Below are 16,717 nucleotides of genomic sequence, written 5' to 3'. Positions count from 1 at the left end.
AGCCACTCTGGAAAACAGTATGGCGGTTCCTCAAAAAACTAAAAATAGAACTACCCTACAACCCAGTAATTGCACTACTAGACATTTATCCAAGGGATACAGGTGTGCTGTTTCGAAGGGACACATGCACCCCCATGTTTATAGCAGCATTATCAACAATAGCCAAAGGATGGAAAGAGCCCAAATGTCCATCGATGGATAAATGGATAAAGAAGATGTGGTATATATATATACAATGGAGTATTACTCAGCAATCAAAAAGAATGAAATCTTGCCATTTGCAACTACGTGGATGGAACTGGAGGGTATTATGCGAAGTGAAATTAGTCAGCCAGAGAAAGACAAAAATCATATGACTTCACTTATATGAGGACTTTAAGAGACAAAACAGATGAACATAAGGGAAGGGAAACAAAACTAATATAAAAACAGGGAGGGGGACAAACCAGAAGAGACTCATAAATATGGAGAACAAACTGAGGGTTACTGGAGGGGTTGTGGGAGGGGGGATGGGCTAAATGGGTAAGGGGCATTAAGGAATCTACCCCTGAAATCATTGTTGCACTATATGCTAACTAATTTGGATATAAATTAAAAAATAATAATAATAAAATTTTAAAAATAATAAATCTAATAAAAAATAAGGAAATAAATTTAAAAAGATATTTTAACAATAAACAAAGACAATTTTGTGATCAGAAAAAGGTAAAACTGTTTTCTTTTTGGAAGACAAAAAATAGGACAGGAAGGCAAGCTGGTGGGCAGGTAAGTAACACACACAACATACATTTTCCTGACATATGCCCTAAGCCTAATTTAACTATATGATTCATAGAGGTCTTCTCACACCAACCACTTATAGAAACAGACTAGCAGCTAATGACAATTTCACACATTCTTCTATAGGTAAGACTAGGTAATCTTTATCTGTTCCAATCCTTAGCTATTTTATAGTACATCTGACATAATGCGTTTAGTGCGCCAGATGGGTGACACCATCCTCCCATTTATGAGGTGCATTGGGATCTTTTGAAAAGAGAAATGTTATGCCAAAAAAAAAAAAAAAAATCAGATCAGTTCTTCCTTATTACTGAAAGTCCCTTAAGGGCTATCGGAATAGAGTTCGTGCTCATTTAGAGAAGCTAGAAACATCCAGATTACCATTTAAACATACTAATAATAATTTTATAAATCATACTAAACCGGAATTATTATGGAAAGAAGCTTATATTTTCATCTATCTAATGAAGTACTGCAGATAAGGCTACAATCTATAATTTAGAACAAATACTGTTATAAAGATACTAGAGAAATTCCCTAAGAAATACAATTATTTTCTCTTGGATTATTGAATTTCTTTTCATAAAGATACATGGGTTAGGCCTAATGTAAGAGCATATTCAAATGTCAGTAATAGCTACTGACTCGCTCTCCAGGAAACAGGAAACATGACCTCTTCTTTTTAAGAGAATGAAGTTGGGTAGTTTCCTTGAGCCATCTGGCCTTATGGAAAATCACTTTTACTCACAGTGATGAAATCAACCAATTCTAAGGATTTTTTACCATGAAGAGGTTCCAGAGCCAGAAGGTCTGGGTTCAGATGCTGGTGTGGCCACAAGTTAGCCAATTTAAATGGATGTGTACATAATAAGTACTCAGAACAGTGCCAGCACAATAAATGTTAGTATCATTGTCATGCATGTACAAATGGCAAAAGTGAAAGACAAAACTAGCTATGAGCACAGACAAAACTTGCCTGAGCACAGGCAAGTCACTTAACTCTGAGATCCAATTTGCCCATTTCTAAGCAAGAAGTTTAGACCAAATGATGCCTCACGTCATTCCTAGCTGTGTCCTCTATAATCTAAGGCATGTCAGACAGCCACAGTATATGCACTGATAAATGATTACCAAAATACCTTCCACACCATCTTTCAGAACATTTGTTCCATGGAACCCACTTTGCAACACTCTCTACTGTTTTATAATCCACGTTCCTCATTGTTACTTGCTTCTTTAAGGAGATAAGGACTTCTTGAGTTCAAACAACAATACCTACTTCGGAACTAAAAAGTTCTTACTGGCGCATTTATATAATTAGAAAAAAAATATTTTTCTTAAGAGTGTGATTAGTAAAAAAGGAAAAGAAAATAAACACCTGGGCAAAGTTCAGTATTAAGAGAACAGAGGAAATTGTACAAGAGCTGTTGTGATGGCTAATGAAGCTGAGCATCTTTAAATGTACTCCGCAGACCATTTTAACAGTCATTTTTCTTTCCTGGAACCTTTCTTCCTAATTTTCCCAGTGCACAAACACACTTGATTAGCCACCGGACTTTCAAACTATCCAGATTTAATCACAGTAGCAATACTCTCACTGGCTACCTAGAATTCTTTAGTTCCTACTGTGGCTAATTGTGAATGTCATTAGTAGTGCTCACTGACATCCAGGTCTCCTCTCCCTCCAGGCACATGCTAAGATTGCACTCCCTGGCCCCTTGTGGTCAGCTATGTGACTGCGGCCAAAACTTTGTAAGCAAGAGTTATGAACAACTGTTACTTCTGAACTACCTTAAATTGCTGGCAGGACAACATCCCCAAAACTGCTTTCCTTCTGGGAAGACAAATGACAATGTCTGAGAGATGGTGGCTGCACTGTTAGCCTAGGTGCTATGTGACTACAATAGAAATACTGTGAACTAATTAGAAATATATATATTAGTATCTGCACCCAGTTCTTGGCATAGAGTTCCTAAAAACCTTATATTTTCCTAAGTGACAAAAGCACTAGGTGCATCTATTATTCTAATATTTGGCTCTTGATTGTGGTCCCTGATACAGGGCTTCGGAAGCCCTTATAAATTCATAAACGATAGAAGCATCTTTTGTTCTAATGATGTGACTCTAGATGGGCTTCTGGATTGGTGCTCGTCACAAAAAGAGCAAGCCATAATTAGAAGCTTAGAATTTTCAGCTCTGCCCCTCCACCACTCCACTTCCCCAGAGAGAGGAGATGGACAGGAAATGGAATTAATGATTTATCATCCTATGTTATAAAAATCCCTAAAATCTGGGGTTCAGAGAGCTTTCAGATTGTTGAACACATTCACATACCAGGAGGATGATATACCTCAATTCCACAAGGACAGAGAAGTTCTTGCACTCAGGAACCTCCCAGACCTCACCCTATGTATCTCTTAACCTGACCATCTGTCACCCTTATCATATCCTTTAATAAACTGGTAAACATAAGTAACTGTTTTCCAGAGTTCTGTGAGTAGTTCTAGCAGAGGAACTGAACTCAAGGAGGGGGTCATGGGAACCTCTGATTTATAGTTGATCAGTCTAGAAGCACAGGAGACAATCTGGACTTGGAATTGGCATCTGAAATGGGGTGGGAGCATTCTTGCAGGATCTAACTTGTGGGATGTAAAGGTGGATAGTGTCAAAATTGAGTTAAATTGTAGGACACCCAGCTGGTGTTGCAGAGAATTGCTTGGTGGGGGGAAAACCCACACAGAAGTGAAGCCATGTTGAGTAGTAAAAAAAGACACAGTAGGAAAGACTAGATGGCTTTTCCTAACTCAGCCACCCACAGACATACAATGGATATAGTTTGTTGTCTTGAAGCTATAAAGATTTGGAGGCTGTTTTTTTTCAGTGTTATAACCTAACAGCCTTTCTCAGCTGGGGTTCCACAGAGAATTAAGCCTCACAGAAAATTAGCTGACTACAATTCCCCCAAGAATGGTACATAGTTAGTACCATTCTAGCACAGGAATGACAACAGGCCAACCTTAGTTAAGAAAGGCTCACCAAGCTTATCTTTGCTGATATAACACACATGTTCATCGTCCCTATGCTTATTCTAGAAAATAAGGCTAGAAGCAATAGCAGAACTTTGAAGTCAGGGCTCACTATAAATGTGTGCCATGTACTCGTAGCTGAATACCCAATCCTGCTTAGACGTTCCATTACAAGTGTGTTGATTGCCTTTGATAATGACCACAACAACACATTGCACAAGGCTGGGTAATGTGGTATCCTGTGGGATGGAATTACAAAAATATGGTTCAAATCGCAGCTCAGCCACTTACTACTTGTGCGATCTCTAGCAGGTCACTTTGCTTTTCTGAGCTTCCATTTATTCATCTACAAAATGGAAATATTAATAACTACCAGATAAGATTATTCTAAGGAGAGGGGCGCCTGGGTGGCTCAGTCAGTTAAGCATCTGACTTCAGCTCAGGTCATGATCTCACAGTTCGTGAGTTCAAGCCCAGCATTGGGCTCTGTGCTGACAGCTTAGAGCCTGGACCCTGCTTCGAATTCTGTGTCTCCCTCTCTCTCTGTCCCTCCCCTGCTCATACTCTGTCTCTCAAAAATAAATAAACATTAAAATATTTTTTTAAAAAGATTATTCTAAGGAGATAAGAGTATATGTACTACCAAACGTAAGCACAAAGCTCATGTTAAAGAAATATTAAGTCCCTTCTTCAAATTCCCTATCTTACCCTTCTGAGGTCTTATAGTAGACATGTTCTTCATTACCTTTCCCTCTGAAGAGTATAATGGCAAAGCAGATATGCTCCCTATTTTCAGGGGCCACGGAGTAAAAGAAAAAAAAATTAGAATTGTGGTAAATTCTATGAAAGAGGGAGTCGTAGAATAACAGAGAAGATCTATTTTTAGCAAGAGTGGTTGAAAAAAGTCTCTCCAAAGAAGTGACATTTAAACTGAGACCTAAAAAATGAAAAAGAATCTAATCATTCTGCCTCATTGTACCATCTCTGTAACCTTGGCCTATCCCCAACTACCATTTCTCTCTCTCTACTACTCCCCATCACCTCCCATGGGTTACTTGACCTCTGACTGCAAACATGCAAAGCCTTAGACTTCTTTTTTTTTTCTTTTTTAATGTCTATTTTTGAGAGACAGAGACAGAGCATGAAGAGAGGAGGGGCAGAGAGAGAGGGAGACACAACATCTGAAGCAGGCTCCAGGCTCCAAGTTGTTAGCACAGAGTCCGACACAGGGCTTGGACTCTGAATGGCGAGATCATGACCTGAGCTAAAGTCAGATACTTAACTGACTGAGCCACCCAGGTGCCCCGCCTTAGACTTCTTGATAGGCAGAAGGAATGGTCACAAACCTCATTTGAGTTACAGTCATCTCTAACTATCAATTTCTATTTGGCACCATTAAAGATATTCAGCAGGATGGCCAAAATCAAAAGTAGGGCTTCCCAAAATAGAATATGCATTTACTTTCTAGAAATAAGTTTGACTTATAACTCCATTCATTTAAGTGCACTGATTTAAAAAAAAAAAAAATTGTCATATTACTTTCATATCCTGAAAACCCCCTGCTACTGTTCAGAGGCAGTTTCCTTGTAGCATTATGCTAACATATATAAAATATGCCCATGTGTCAGCATACAAAAGATGGGCAGTAAGCTTTGAAATTGTAGCTTAAATGGTATCATGGGTAAATGAGAGGTACAATGGATAGCCATGTTTTTAATTGAATGCTTACTAAAAGCTTGTATAATACTCAGAACTTAATATTAATTTGCCCATGGACTAAAAATTTCCTGAAATAATATATGCATGTTCCCTTTTTTAAGTGGGAACATTTCTACAGCAAAGAAGGTCAGCCCCACTCCAAATAACTCCACGTTTTTTTAAATGTTTATTTATTTTGAGAGAGTACTTCAGCACATGTACACACGCATGCGAGTGGGAGAAGAGCAGAGGGTGAGGGAGAGAGAATTCCAAGCAGGCTCTGCGCTGTGAGCACAGAACCCTACACAGGGTTCGATCTCACAAACTGTGAGCCGAAATCAAGAGTCAAACACTTAACTGACTGAGCCACCCAGGCATCCCTCCACCTTTTCTGAACTGATATACCTTTTATGCTCATAATTTAAAAGTGCCTATTTGTTTGCCAAAGAAAATATCTTGGCAGATCATAAAATCCCTTAATTTGCTCATAATGTATTTACATACATTTTTAGTTGAAAAATCAAAATGCTACAGAGAGATACAGAAATTCAGTCCAAGTCACTAGAAACAGCCTTTAATATTTTACTATAGTTTATCATTAACATGTTACAGCTACATGATAAACACGTGTACATTAGCTAGCAGTTTCACACATAAAATTCTACTCCACCAAGAGTACCACCAACAGGACTGTTTTAAGGAAATGACAGTAAAGATAACAGCACACGTTTATATAATTTTTAAGGAAACGTTTTTGAAATCTGAATGAAGAAAACAATCTTAAAATATTCTATAAGTGGTATCGGGTGTGAGAAAGCATAACACAAATGTTACAACTTCTGGAGAGATGATCTGTGGGAAGGGTGGAGAGAAAAGGAATGTTACCTGTTATCTCTGAAGAGCTGACTCTCTTTATAAATACTGTCTGTAATATCTCCTTTCTACCTATATCTGAAGTCCTCTGAAACCCAAATCCTACTCTGAGGAATTTCGGTGCCCTTGCACTCTGTCATACATGTTCACTATCATCAAGTTTTGAATGGGGGTGAAGCTGAGGAAGCTAGGTATATCTTCCTAATTTAAAACCATAATTGACTTTCAAGAAATTAAATTGTATTCTCTTTTTAAAATCACAGACCATACTGCACGAAGGAACGAATATTACACTGAAATTGGGCAGGCATACCAACCAAAAGCATTTCCAGATGGCAAAGAATTCACTGCAACGAGAATTACAGAAGTATATTCAAAGCAATATTCTGTCTTTGATAATTTAGAGGCAGCCATGATAACCACTATTTGTACATGACAGTCATATGAAATAATAAACCTTGCTAGCTATAAACATTACCAAATTCTGACACTATTGATTTATTATGTCTAACAGTGACATCAAACCAAACAACTGACAGAAACAATGTTACAGCTTTAAGAGCAGTTTGTCAACGATTAATACTGCCAAACGGGGTTTAGCTTTATGCTGGGACCGCTTGTCTAGCAGTTGTCAATCCAAGCAAAAATTACTACTGCCACACGTCTGCTAACACAGGCCCGAGGCGCCGCTCCGTTAGCCCTCATTACCCCGATCACTGCAAATACAGATGCAAGGCCAGTCCCTATTTAATATGCGTGTTAATTATGCAAATTATTAATTGGACTGGTGCTTGAGGACTTGTGTTTATGCCCAGATTAGAGTCAATAACTGTATCACACAGCATTCTGAGCCTGACCTGTGACAGAAATAAAGCTGTGCAGAAAGCAACATTTTTCTTACCCTCTTCTAGTTCAGCACACTAGCTCTAGATAGAGTATTTCACATTGATTCGGAAAGAGGCCTCACATGGGAGACAGAGAAACCACAAAATATATCTTTTATTAATACATTTATCTGTTAATATTCCTTGCCTGATATGGTTCATAATTATTTACAACACTCATTAAATTACTTTACCAAGTCTATTGTTTCTATAGCAAAGATGTTGAATGCATTAAGTGTTAAAATACATTTTTATAGTTATTTTTTTCCAATAAGGCTAGGGTTTTGGTCCTATTTATATTACATGTCCATAAAAATTGTATGACATGATATTATGTTGTAAATTTTTTTTTACTTAAAAAAAAATCATATAGATTTAAACCTCCAAAGATGGAGAGCAAAGCTATAAGGTTTTTCCAATTAAAATTTACAGCAGACAATGTTGTAAATTTTATACAGTTGTAATGCTTGCTGCAGTTGTACTGAAATGGGAACTATTGATCAGTATGATTTCCCAGGATACATGAAGGGGGAACAAGGTATTGCACAAACAGAAACAAAACTTTCATTTGTAAAGCTTTCTATTAGACTTTACTGCCCTCATTTGGTTCTAGATGCATCTATCTAAACAGGAAAAAAGTCATATTCTCCCCACAGAATTACAATAAAAGCAAAAACAAAAACCAAACAACAACAAAACACACACACACAGTTAATCAAAAGTAACACTTGTGCCCTAGTAAAAGCAATTTTGATAGACTGTCAAGATGATATCTATAATGTGATGAACAGATAATCAATTATCATTTGAAGGAATTTTTTAAAAAGGAAAAAGCCTTTAACTTCAAAATGAAAGCAAATCAACATTAATTAGAATAATGCTAGTAAAGCATATAATAATGGAAACATTAATAATATATTTATAATATTAGAAGTCATTTCTAGGAATATGTTAAAGTGCTCTATAAATTTTGTAAATATGTTGTTAGACTTTAGGACGTTCTTTTTTGAATGTTTATTTATATATTTTGAGAGAAAGAGATCAAGCATGCACAGGGGAGGGGAAGAGAGAGAGAGAGAGACAGAGAGAGAGAGGAGAGAATCCCAAGCAGGCTCTGTGCTGTCAGCGGAATCCGATGCAGGGCTTGATCCCATAAACCGTGAAATCATGACCTGAGCTGAAATCAAGAGTCAGACGTTTAACCACCTGAGCCACCCAGGTGCCCCTATATGTTATATGATTTATATAAATTAAATTATTGGCATAAAGAAACTGGAAAACATGGTCTGCAAAGATGTGCTAATGAAAATATCACAAGCTCTATGTGAAATCAGATATATTAAAGTTATGCCTTCTTGGACTGATTCCTAACTAAAAACGACACGTAAGTTCTGATTCCCTTCTGCCTGGTTTTGTGGCAGTTTTGCTGGTGACTTTGTTTGACCTTACAAATAATATAGAATGGCTTTAAGTTATTCAACCAATAAAAGATACAGAATTCATGTCCAGAGAGTTCCATGAAGATATGCCAGAAAGAGAAAATTAAGCTGTCTTAATTTAACTTGGTCACTCCATGTTTGATACAGTCTAGCTCACTGGTAATAAAAATATCTACAGTTTACCAAATACCAACTTTTTCACAGGCTCTTTTCATAATACCCTGACAAACAAATTAGATATTACTACATTTTTTATAATGAGAAAACTAACTTTCAAAAAAGTTCAATAATTAGTTCAAAGTCATAACTGTAATAAAAAAATAAAAGGAGGGGTGGTTGTAACCCAAGGCAATGTGATATCAGAACAAAAGCTCTTTAAACTCAATCTAGCTGTCAATTGTCCTAAAAGACAATGCTTAAGTACAAATGAACATATAAATGGGAAAAGAAAGTAGTAACTTTTTAGTCTCTCTGAAAAATCTGAGACAACTAAAGTTATCTAAGATGCATCAAACATATTCATTCAATGACAATTATAAAAGTGTATTTAAATCACCAGGGATGGTGTTTTAATGTTAATGTTAATTCCTACAATTCGTGGTATTTTCAGTAACAATTTTGCAAATACAAGTTTAAAGACAATTATTTAGGATTATTGGAATTTTTTTAAATTAAAAATAAATCCATGACTCAAATGATAGATCTATCTTGATACAGGGCATGGTACTCTCCAAAGATTCCTATCAGTGTCATGTGCGTGTGCATGGCTAGTCTATCGGAGCCAATTAATGTTCCTTGTTTAAATAATGCACAGTTTTTCACATTAATGCTCATTTATTAACTAATATTGGGCATTAAAGTATCTACTTTCTAAAATATGGTCTGAATCTTAAGGACTGAGAACAAACTAAGGTAGTTGGGGGAGAGGGGAAAGTGGGTGATGGGCAGGGAGGAGGGCACTTGTTGGGATGAGCACTGGGTGTTGTATGGAAACCACTTTGACAATAAAGTATATTTTAAAAAATAATAAAATATGGTCTGAAAATTCTTTATCTGGGTATTATTTAAATACTTTTTAAAAAACATTTATTTATTTTTGAGAGAGACAGAGTGTGAGCAAGGGAGGAGCAGAGAAAGAGAGAGAGACACACACACAGAATCTGAAGCAGACTCCAGGCTCTGAGCTGGCAGCACAGAGCTTGAACCGGGTCTTGATCCCATGGCCATGAGATCATGGCCTGACCTGAAGTTGGACACTTAACCGACTGAGCCACCCAGGTGCCCCTTAATACTTGTTTTTTGTGATAACTTATACATAATTCAAGAAGCTAGCAAGTGATAAACATTCATTCACAACCATGAAAAAAATTCTGAAAAAGAAAGGTCAACATAAACATAAATGATAACAACTTTTAATGGGGATCCTTAGCCCTTTTACTCAGATGATTATAATTTTTCAACTTCAATCTGACATTGAAATTTTGTATTATTAAACTTTGTACTTGGATAATTTTGAAGATTGTTTTTCCTTTCTCTTTCCACCTAAAGTCATCCAAAAGTTTGAATTATCAGGGCCCTTTATGGCGTCCAGGTCTGGGTGTATTTCAGTGTGTTCTAAGTATGTATAGTTTCCTAGCAGATGGCTAACCCTGTTTTTGTAAAAATGACTACACAAAATTGCAGCATTTACACTGTTTTGGACCTTGTCTTCCTGGTGACAGTTCCTACAAAAAAGATAACATTAAAGTATACTTAGGGACATAGCGTTAAGAACTATGGGCTATATTTTGAGATAAATCAGTAAGATCCTAATGTGTCAACATTATTTGTAAGAGTCACTCTTTACACTTAAAGAAATTCTAAATTCAAGTCACAAGTGTAATTTAAATTCTGATGGATGGAAAAAGATGGTGAAGCACAATACCAACACATCCAAGGTCAATGATGTGACCTCAAGGTGGGCCAGTAAGTCACACACTATACACATTAACTCAACCAATGCTGCAAATTGAGAAAAAAAGAGAATTTACTTAGACACTGAAGGATACACATCTCTTAACAAAATGTTGACAAAAAAACATTAAAAGCAAACAATCGTCTTGCCTTATACTAACTTAGAGTAGTAAGTCTATGCAGATGGTATTATATGCTAATTAACAAAAACAAAACAAAACAGAGTTTGTTATTAGCATTTACAAATTCCTGAGGCAGGTAATCTGAGCATGCAATCACTATCACATACAGTGTTTAGAAACAGAGGAAAAGTTTCAGAAAAACAACTGAAAAAATTTCTGAAAAAATTTTCAGAAAAATTCAGAAAAAAGTTTCTGAAAAATTTTCAGAAAAATTTCCTTTCGGAAATACTCTCATAAAAAGTTATAACAACTATGAACGTAACATTTCCTGGAAAAAAATCAAATTTTGTTTCACTTTATGTAACATGTTTCAGGACAGCATAAAAACAATGTGAGAAACTGACCTGAAACAACACCCACCTTCAGCGCTTCGGGAGACTGCATATCAGCCAATAGTTTTTCAAAGACTGAACCCACCTCCCTTTGATGTGCAATCGTACTAAAAAAGTAACACATTCAGTGTTTAGGAACCGGAATCTCATTCTCACTACAGTGCTTATTCCAAATCTAGTCAATGATTCTGAAAGCCAAATTGCCTGTATTTAGTACTGATCAGTTATAATACAGAGAATGTACTAATTTAGATAACCTCCCACATTAACAGCTTGAATTAAAACAGGTAGTGAGAGACAACATCCTATTATAAAAGGGAAAAAAGAAATAACAATGGATGGATCTAATAATGGGAAAAGATAACAAAGACCTAGGATTCTAGCATCTGGCACTAAATGAACTTTTTTGTAAACTGAATGGCGGTTTCCAAAACTGCTCCAAGCATCATTCCTTTGCCAAGGCAGTAAACAGCTTTTATCAGCAATAATGATGGCATAATCCCAGCTAAAAAGGAAAGTAACATATGGCAGCAGCCCTCCAAATACCATCCCGACAAAGTAGGGGGCATTTTTATTACAGCGTCCACTTGCAGAAAATCTGCCAGACATCTCTTCCTTTTTTCTTCTCTTTTTATTTATTTGTTTTTAAACAGGTTATATCATCTTCTCTAAAGTGAATACCACATTTGGGAATTTTAAACCAATGATTTCTTTTTCTTAAAGCCACTCACAGACTTACACAAAGAAACTGCCGCATCTAATGATAGCTAATAAAATACAATGGAACTGCCTATTAAAAAAAGTCAAAAATTTTTGTAAATCTCTAAATTTATAAAACAAATGCTTTTAATTAAGGACATTAGGACCTAGCATAATGACAGATGCAAAGTGAGCACCCAAGAAATAATGAATTTCAGAGGCTAATAAGAGTTCTCCAGAAATTCAGGTGAAAAAGTAACACAGACACAAAATATCACTTGGTATAAAGCTGATAAACAATGAACTACAGTAAACTGCAAAGACACATGATCTTAATCTTATTTGTTATGTGTTAAAATGTCAGGCTTCATAATATATAGCACTGACCAAAACAATCACAGTGAAGTATTTTTTAGGCCAACATACTGTTTATCAATAAAAGTATAAAGGAGGATACTTCTATAAAATATCTTCTAATGGCCTGTGGGGTGGACTAATGAATCATAAATCCTACCTTGGTTTTCAATGACAGACTTTCTATTCTCATTGACAAGTCAATGGCTATCTTTTTTAGCTAGGCTCTTAATCTTTTCTTCATACCTTAGAAATATAATCTGAGAATGACGACAATCTATTTTGATTCAGATTTTAGATGTTGTAACGAATGGATTTGGAAAATCCGTTTACTAATTAATACAGTAATTATCATATCCTTTACATGTATTATCTTACTGTACACTTAGCCAAATGCAAACCTTTGTTTACTTCAGGCAAATTTATTAGCTAATGGAGGAATCAATGAAAAAGTAAAAGAATGTTAATATTTTTGACATCTCTACCTATAAATATTTTTTCAGGCTGAAAAATGTATCTAATAGCACCACTCACTGATGTGCACTACAGTTTACCACAGTGTCTATATTTCTGTTGTCAGTTTTACAGTATCTCCCTTCATTAAACCTATCAAGTTTTCCTTTTGATCATGCAACCAAGGCCAGAAGACAGATATCTTCCTGGAACAGAGCAGTCTGCCAAGTCTTTCACAAGACCAGCTTAACCTCCCTATTGATTTTTTCAACACTGCAGCCATTCATTGTTTGTGACATTTGGCTGTCGGCTCTTTAACACCCTTCAACCAAATCAATTTCATATTTTTGTCAATGCTCTGCAAGAGGATGAGTAAAACTAGGAACAGACTTAGCATGATTTAAAATGTTGATTTTCTCAAACAGTTTTATCTTTAGTTTTTATAAGGCTTATAAACTTAATTCATGTGCTTACTTATACTTCTGCAAAAAAACAAGATAAGCATTATAAATTATAATTTTTCAGGAAGATCTTGGGGGGGGGAGGGATTATAATTTTCCAGTATAGTACTAACCTGATTTTTATTGAATCTTTAAAATTTGCAATTTTCATAATGTCAATGAATTCTTATAGAACCACATACTGCTTGACCTAAATACTACTACATGAAAATAGCAATGTTTTCTGTGGTTGGGATATTTGTAAAATATGTAAGAAACACTATGAGAGACAACATACACAATATCATCATTACTATATTTTCAAAAGGCAAACCATGTCAAAAAAGCACAATTCAGCATTTTGCTCAACCTTGAGTCTGAACTTTCTGTGTACCTAGATACTAAATGCTAAATGCCACAGTCTACCTTCAGGCTGCCAATGCAAAAACTACTTTTGACATCACTTAGAACATGTGGAAATCAAAGATACATATGTTCAAAATTGTGCCAAATCTCCCACCATTCAGAAAATTCAGCAGACTCTCATGGACATAGATAAAGAAACAAAACTCAAAATACTAGGCATTTTCACTTTATTTCTGTCAATAAATTTTAAGTTACAATTCTGCATTAATTTCTAGTAGGTTGCCTGCTTTTGGTGTTAATTATATACCAAAAAAAAAAGACTGAAATCTTAAAAATCACAGTAACTCATCTAAATATATATTTAAAGACCAAAAAAGTGAGTTAATAACTTGAAAAGCCTGATGTTTCCTTTGAATCATTATATATTATATACATATAATATGTAATTCTTCAAAATACACTATAATCTAATAATACCTATAGTTTGCTGGCATATGAATAGATGTTCCAAAAACATCCAAACATAGCTATGCTGAAGAGTAAGTAAACACTTAAAAGTTGCAAAGGTGATCTTAAGTGTAAGCATTTATCTAACACATTTGAACCATTAAAAACACAAATTAAGAATCTGGCAATTCATATAGAGTTGATGGAGTCTTTGGAAATACAATGCATATACGTACTTAGGGTGTTGCCAAAATAGAAATACCTACATTTCATCAAATCTAAGGCACCATTGTTTGAATCATAAGGCACCTCATGAATTTATGTGCTATTGTATGTAAAAAAATTTTTTTTTGCCAATTACAGCATGATATGACATGAATCGTTAGAGGCATCCTAATCTCAAAAATGTTAAAATGCGAGGAGGAAATGAACACCTTCAAACCACTGAAACATGGTCATGATGAACTGGAAAAACACCTACTCTTGGTTCTTTATGTGTGCCATTTTAAAATGTGCACGTTAAGTATTGTGACATAGCACCTCGAGTCACTTTGAAACATTAACATGACCTTTTGCCTAACAAACGGACTCCCACATTATCCTTTGACTCCTTATGGATCTGCTGCTATATGAAATACAGCCCAGTGAATAAAGCTCACCTGAGGAAACCCTATCATATCTATTATATTTGCAAATACATCATTCTGAGAACTTCAACTAAACAACTAAAAATCTGTGGTATATTCTCCACAGCAATGCTTATGGAAGAATCATTTTGGAATAAGAACTTACGTTTGAATAAAGTTTGCCACTCATCGGTTATATGATCCTCGGCAACCTCCTTAACATCTCTGAGCCTCTCTTGTTTTCATTGATAAAAACAGAAATAATATCTGCCTCTCAGGCCTACTGAAAGGAGTGAAATGAGAATAAGGTATGTAGAAATTCTTAATAGAATACTTGGCATACTGTGAATGTTCAATAAATGCTTTTCCTTTCTTCTCACTATCAAGATTTTGCAAAACCTGCAATGAAACCATACAAAAGCTAATGAATGGTTTACTCGAGATCAATCAGATATACATTTTTTAATCTTCTGCTTTTAAACTAAGCTTTATGCCCAATGTGGGGCTTGAACTCACTACCCACCCCCTGAGATCAAGAACTGCATGCTCTATTGACTAAGCCAGCCAGGTGCCCCTCTGATAAACAATTTTTATTTTAGATGTTGCTGATAGCTCCTCGGAAATCATGTTACATTATCATAGAATGCATATGGCAGCCAGTTGCGTATGTAGATGCCCAAGAATGTAAAGTTCCTCTAAGGCAGGAATTTGTTCTGTTCACTGTTAAATCTCTAGCATCTAGAACAATACCTACCACATATTAGGCACTCAGTAAATACTTTTTAATGAATCAGGATTTCAAAGAATTTTTAATTTCCAATCCCACAGTAAATTTTAACTTAGTAGCAACTCAGTGAAGACAATGCAGTAAAAGACTATTTTTTTCACCTCTTCCATCCAAAAATTACTGACCATGACAATGTTAATCTTTTTAGTAATAATTCAACAGCAACACTCTAACTAATTTAACAACTATTTATTGAGCATCTATCATCAGAATAGCACGGTGCTAAATGTTAAAGAAAAAAATCCTAAGTAGCATAACAATTGGTGTCTTCATGGAAAGACAAAATAATAATGTGCAAGAAACTAGAGATGACTCTGCTTCAAAATGAACCATATAGACAATAGTTTCCCCCTGGAAAACTAAAAATTAAAATAATTTAGAACAAGTTAAAAAAAACAAAACGTGGAAGATTGGTGCAATCTAGAGACCGTATATCATAAAGTGATAATAGGTCAGTGACATGCTAATCCAGAGCGACTGATCATTATTCAAGAGACAACATGGGAGGTTTAAAATACTCTACCCTATGTAAAGTCTTCAGATTCCAAACCAGAGATTATTAGCCCTATAAAGCAGAAGTGGAAATATTTCACTCAAGGTAACTTATGCAGGGTAAGGGAGCATCAAAGAACTAGATGTGAACAATTAACATGTTACGTCCAGCAATGACTGTAAGGTCAGCTTATCCTAGCTCCTGTTCAATTGAACATGTTTACTGATACTACTCTGTGCCAGGCCCTGTGCAAAGCATCTGGATGTACAAAGATAGTAAGAAACCTACCTATCACAAAAAGCTATTAGAGGAGATACCACTTAATTTAGATCGCGGTGATCTATTTGTAACTCTGCAATTACAACTCTTCTACAGGTTAATTTGTGGATTAAAAGATGGGACAAGATAGTCCACTAGAGAAGATCCAGCTTCAAGATCATGCTTTGCTCACTTGAACAAATGGTAAGGGAAAAAAAAAAGTATAAAACAAGTAAATGACTTTTGTGGAAAAGTTGAAAAATACAGACAAGTATAATAATGAAAATGTAAAGAATCCTACTTCTACTACTGAGAGATAACTACAATTTAAATATTTGGTCTTTTTTTCCCAGTATTTTTTCTCCTTATATGAAAAAACTTGGAAAAAAAAAATCTAAGAACACATTACACTACTATTTTATAAACTGCTTTATAAATTTAGCAAACTTTATAAACATAGCAAAATTTTTCATATTATTAGGTATTCTTTATTTTTAAAAATTTTTAATGTTTATTTTTGAGACAAATTGACAGAGTGCGAGTGGGGGAGGGGCAGAGAGAGAGAGGGAGACACAGAATCTGAAGCATGGTCCAGGCTCTGAGCTGTCAGCACAGAGCCCAATGTGG

The 16,717-nt window shown here is 35.4% G+C and overlaps 1 protein-coding gene and 1 long non-coding RNA gene across 3 annotated transcripts in view; one reads left to right on the top strand and one right to left on the bottom strand.

Annotated features, from left to right (window-relative positions):
- The window catches only part of PBX3 (PBX homeobox 3), a 218,637-nt gene that overhangs the window by 106,407 nt on the left and 95,513 nt on the right, over nt 1-16,717 (bottom strand). The window lies entirely within an intron of this gene.
- Nucleotides 14,569-16,717, top strand: part of LOC122205622 — a 20,429-nt gene continuing 18,280 nt past the window's right edge. Inside the window, exons 1-2 of the long non-coding RNA XR_006196170.1 lie at nt 14,569-14,860; nt 16,208-16,294. This is a non-coding gene — a long non-coding RNA (uncharacterized LOC122205622). The remainder of the gene's footprint in view (nt 14,861-16,207; nt 16,295-16,717) is intronic.

Source organism: Panthera leo, chromosome D4 (assembly GCF_018350215.1).
Source record: "Panthera leo isolate Ple1 chromosome D4, P.leo_Ple1_pat1.1, whole genome shotgun sequence".
NCBI lineage: Eukaryota > Metazoa > Chordata > Mammalia > Carnivora > Felidae > Panthera > Panthera leo.
Note: the sequence above shows the minus strand (reverse complement) of the source record. Positions and strands in the feature narration are given on the sequence as shown.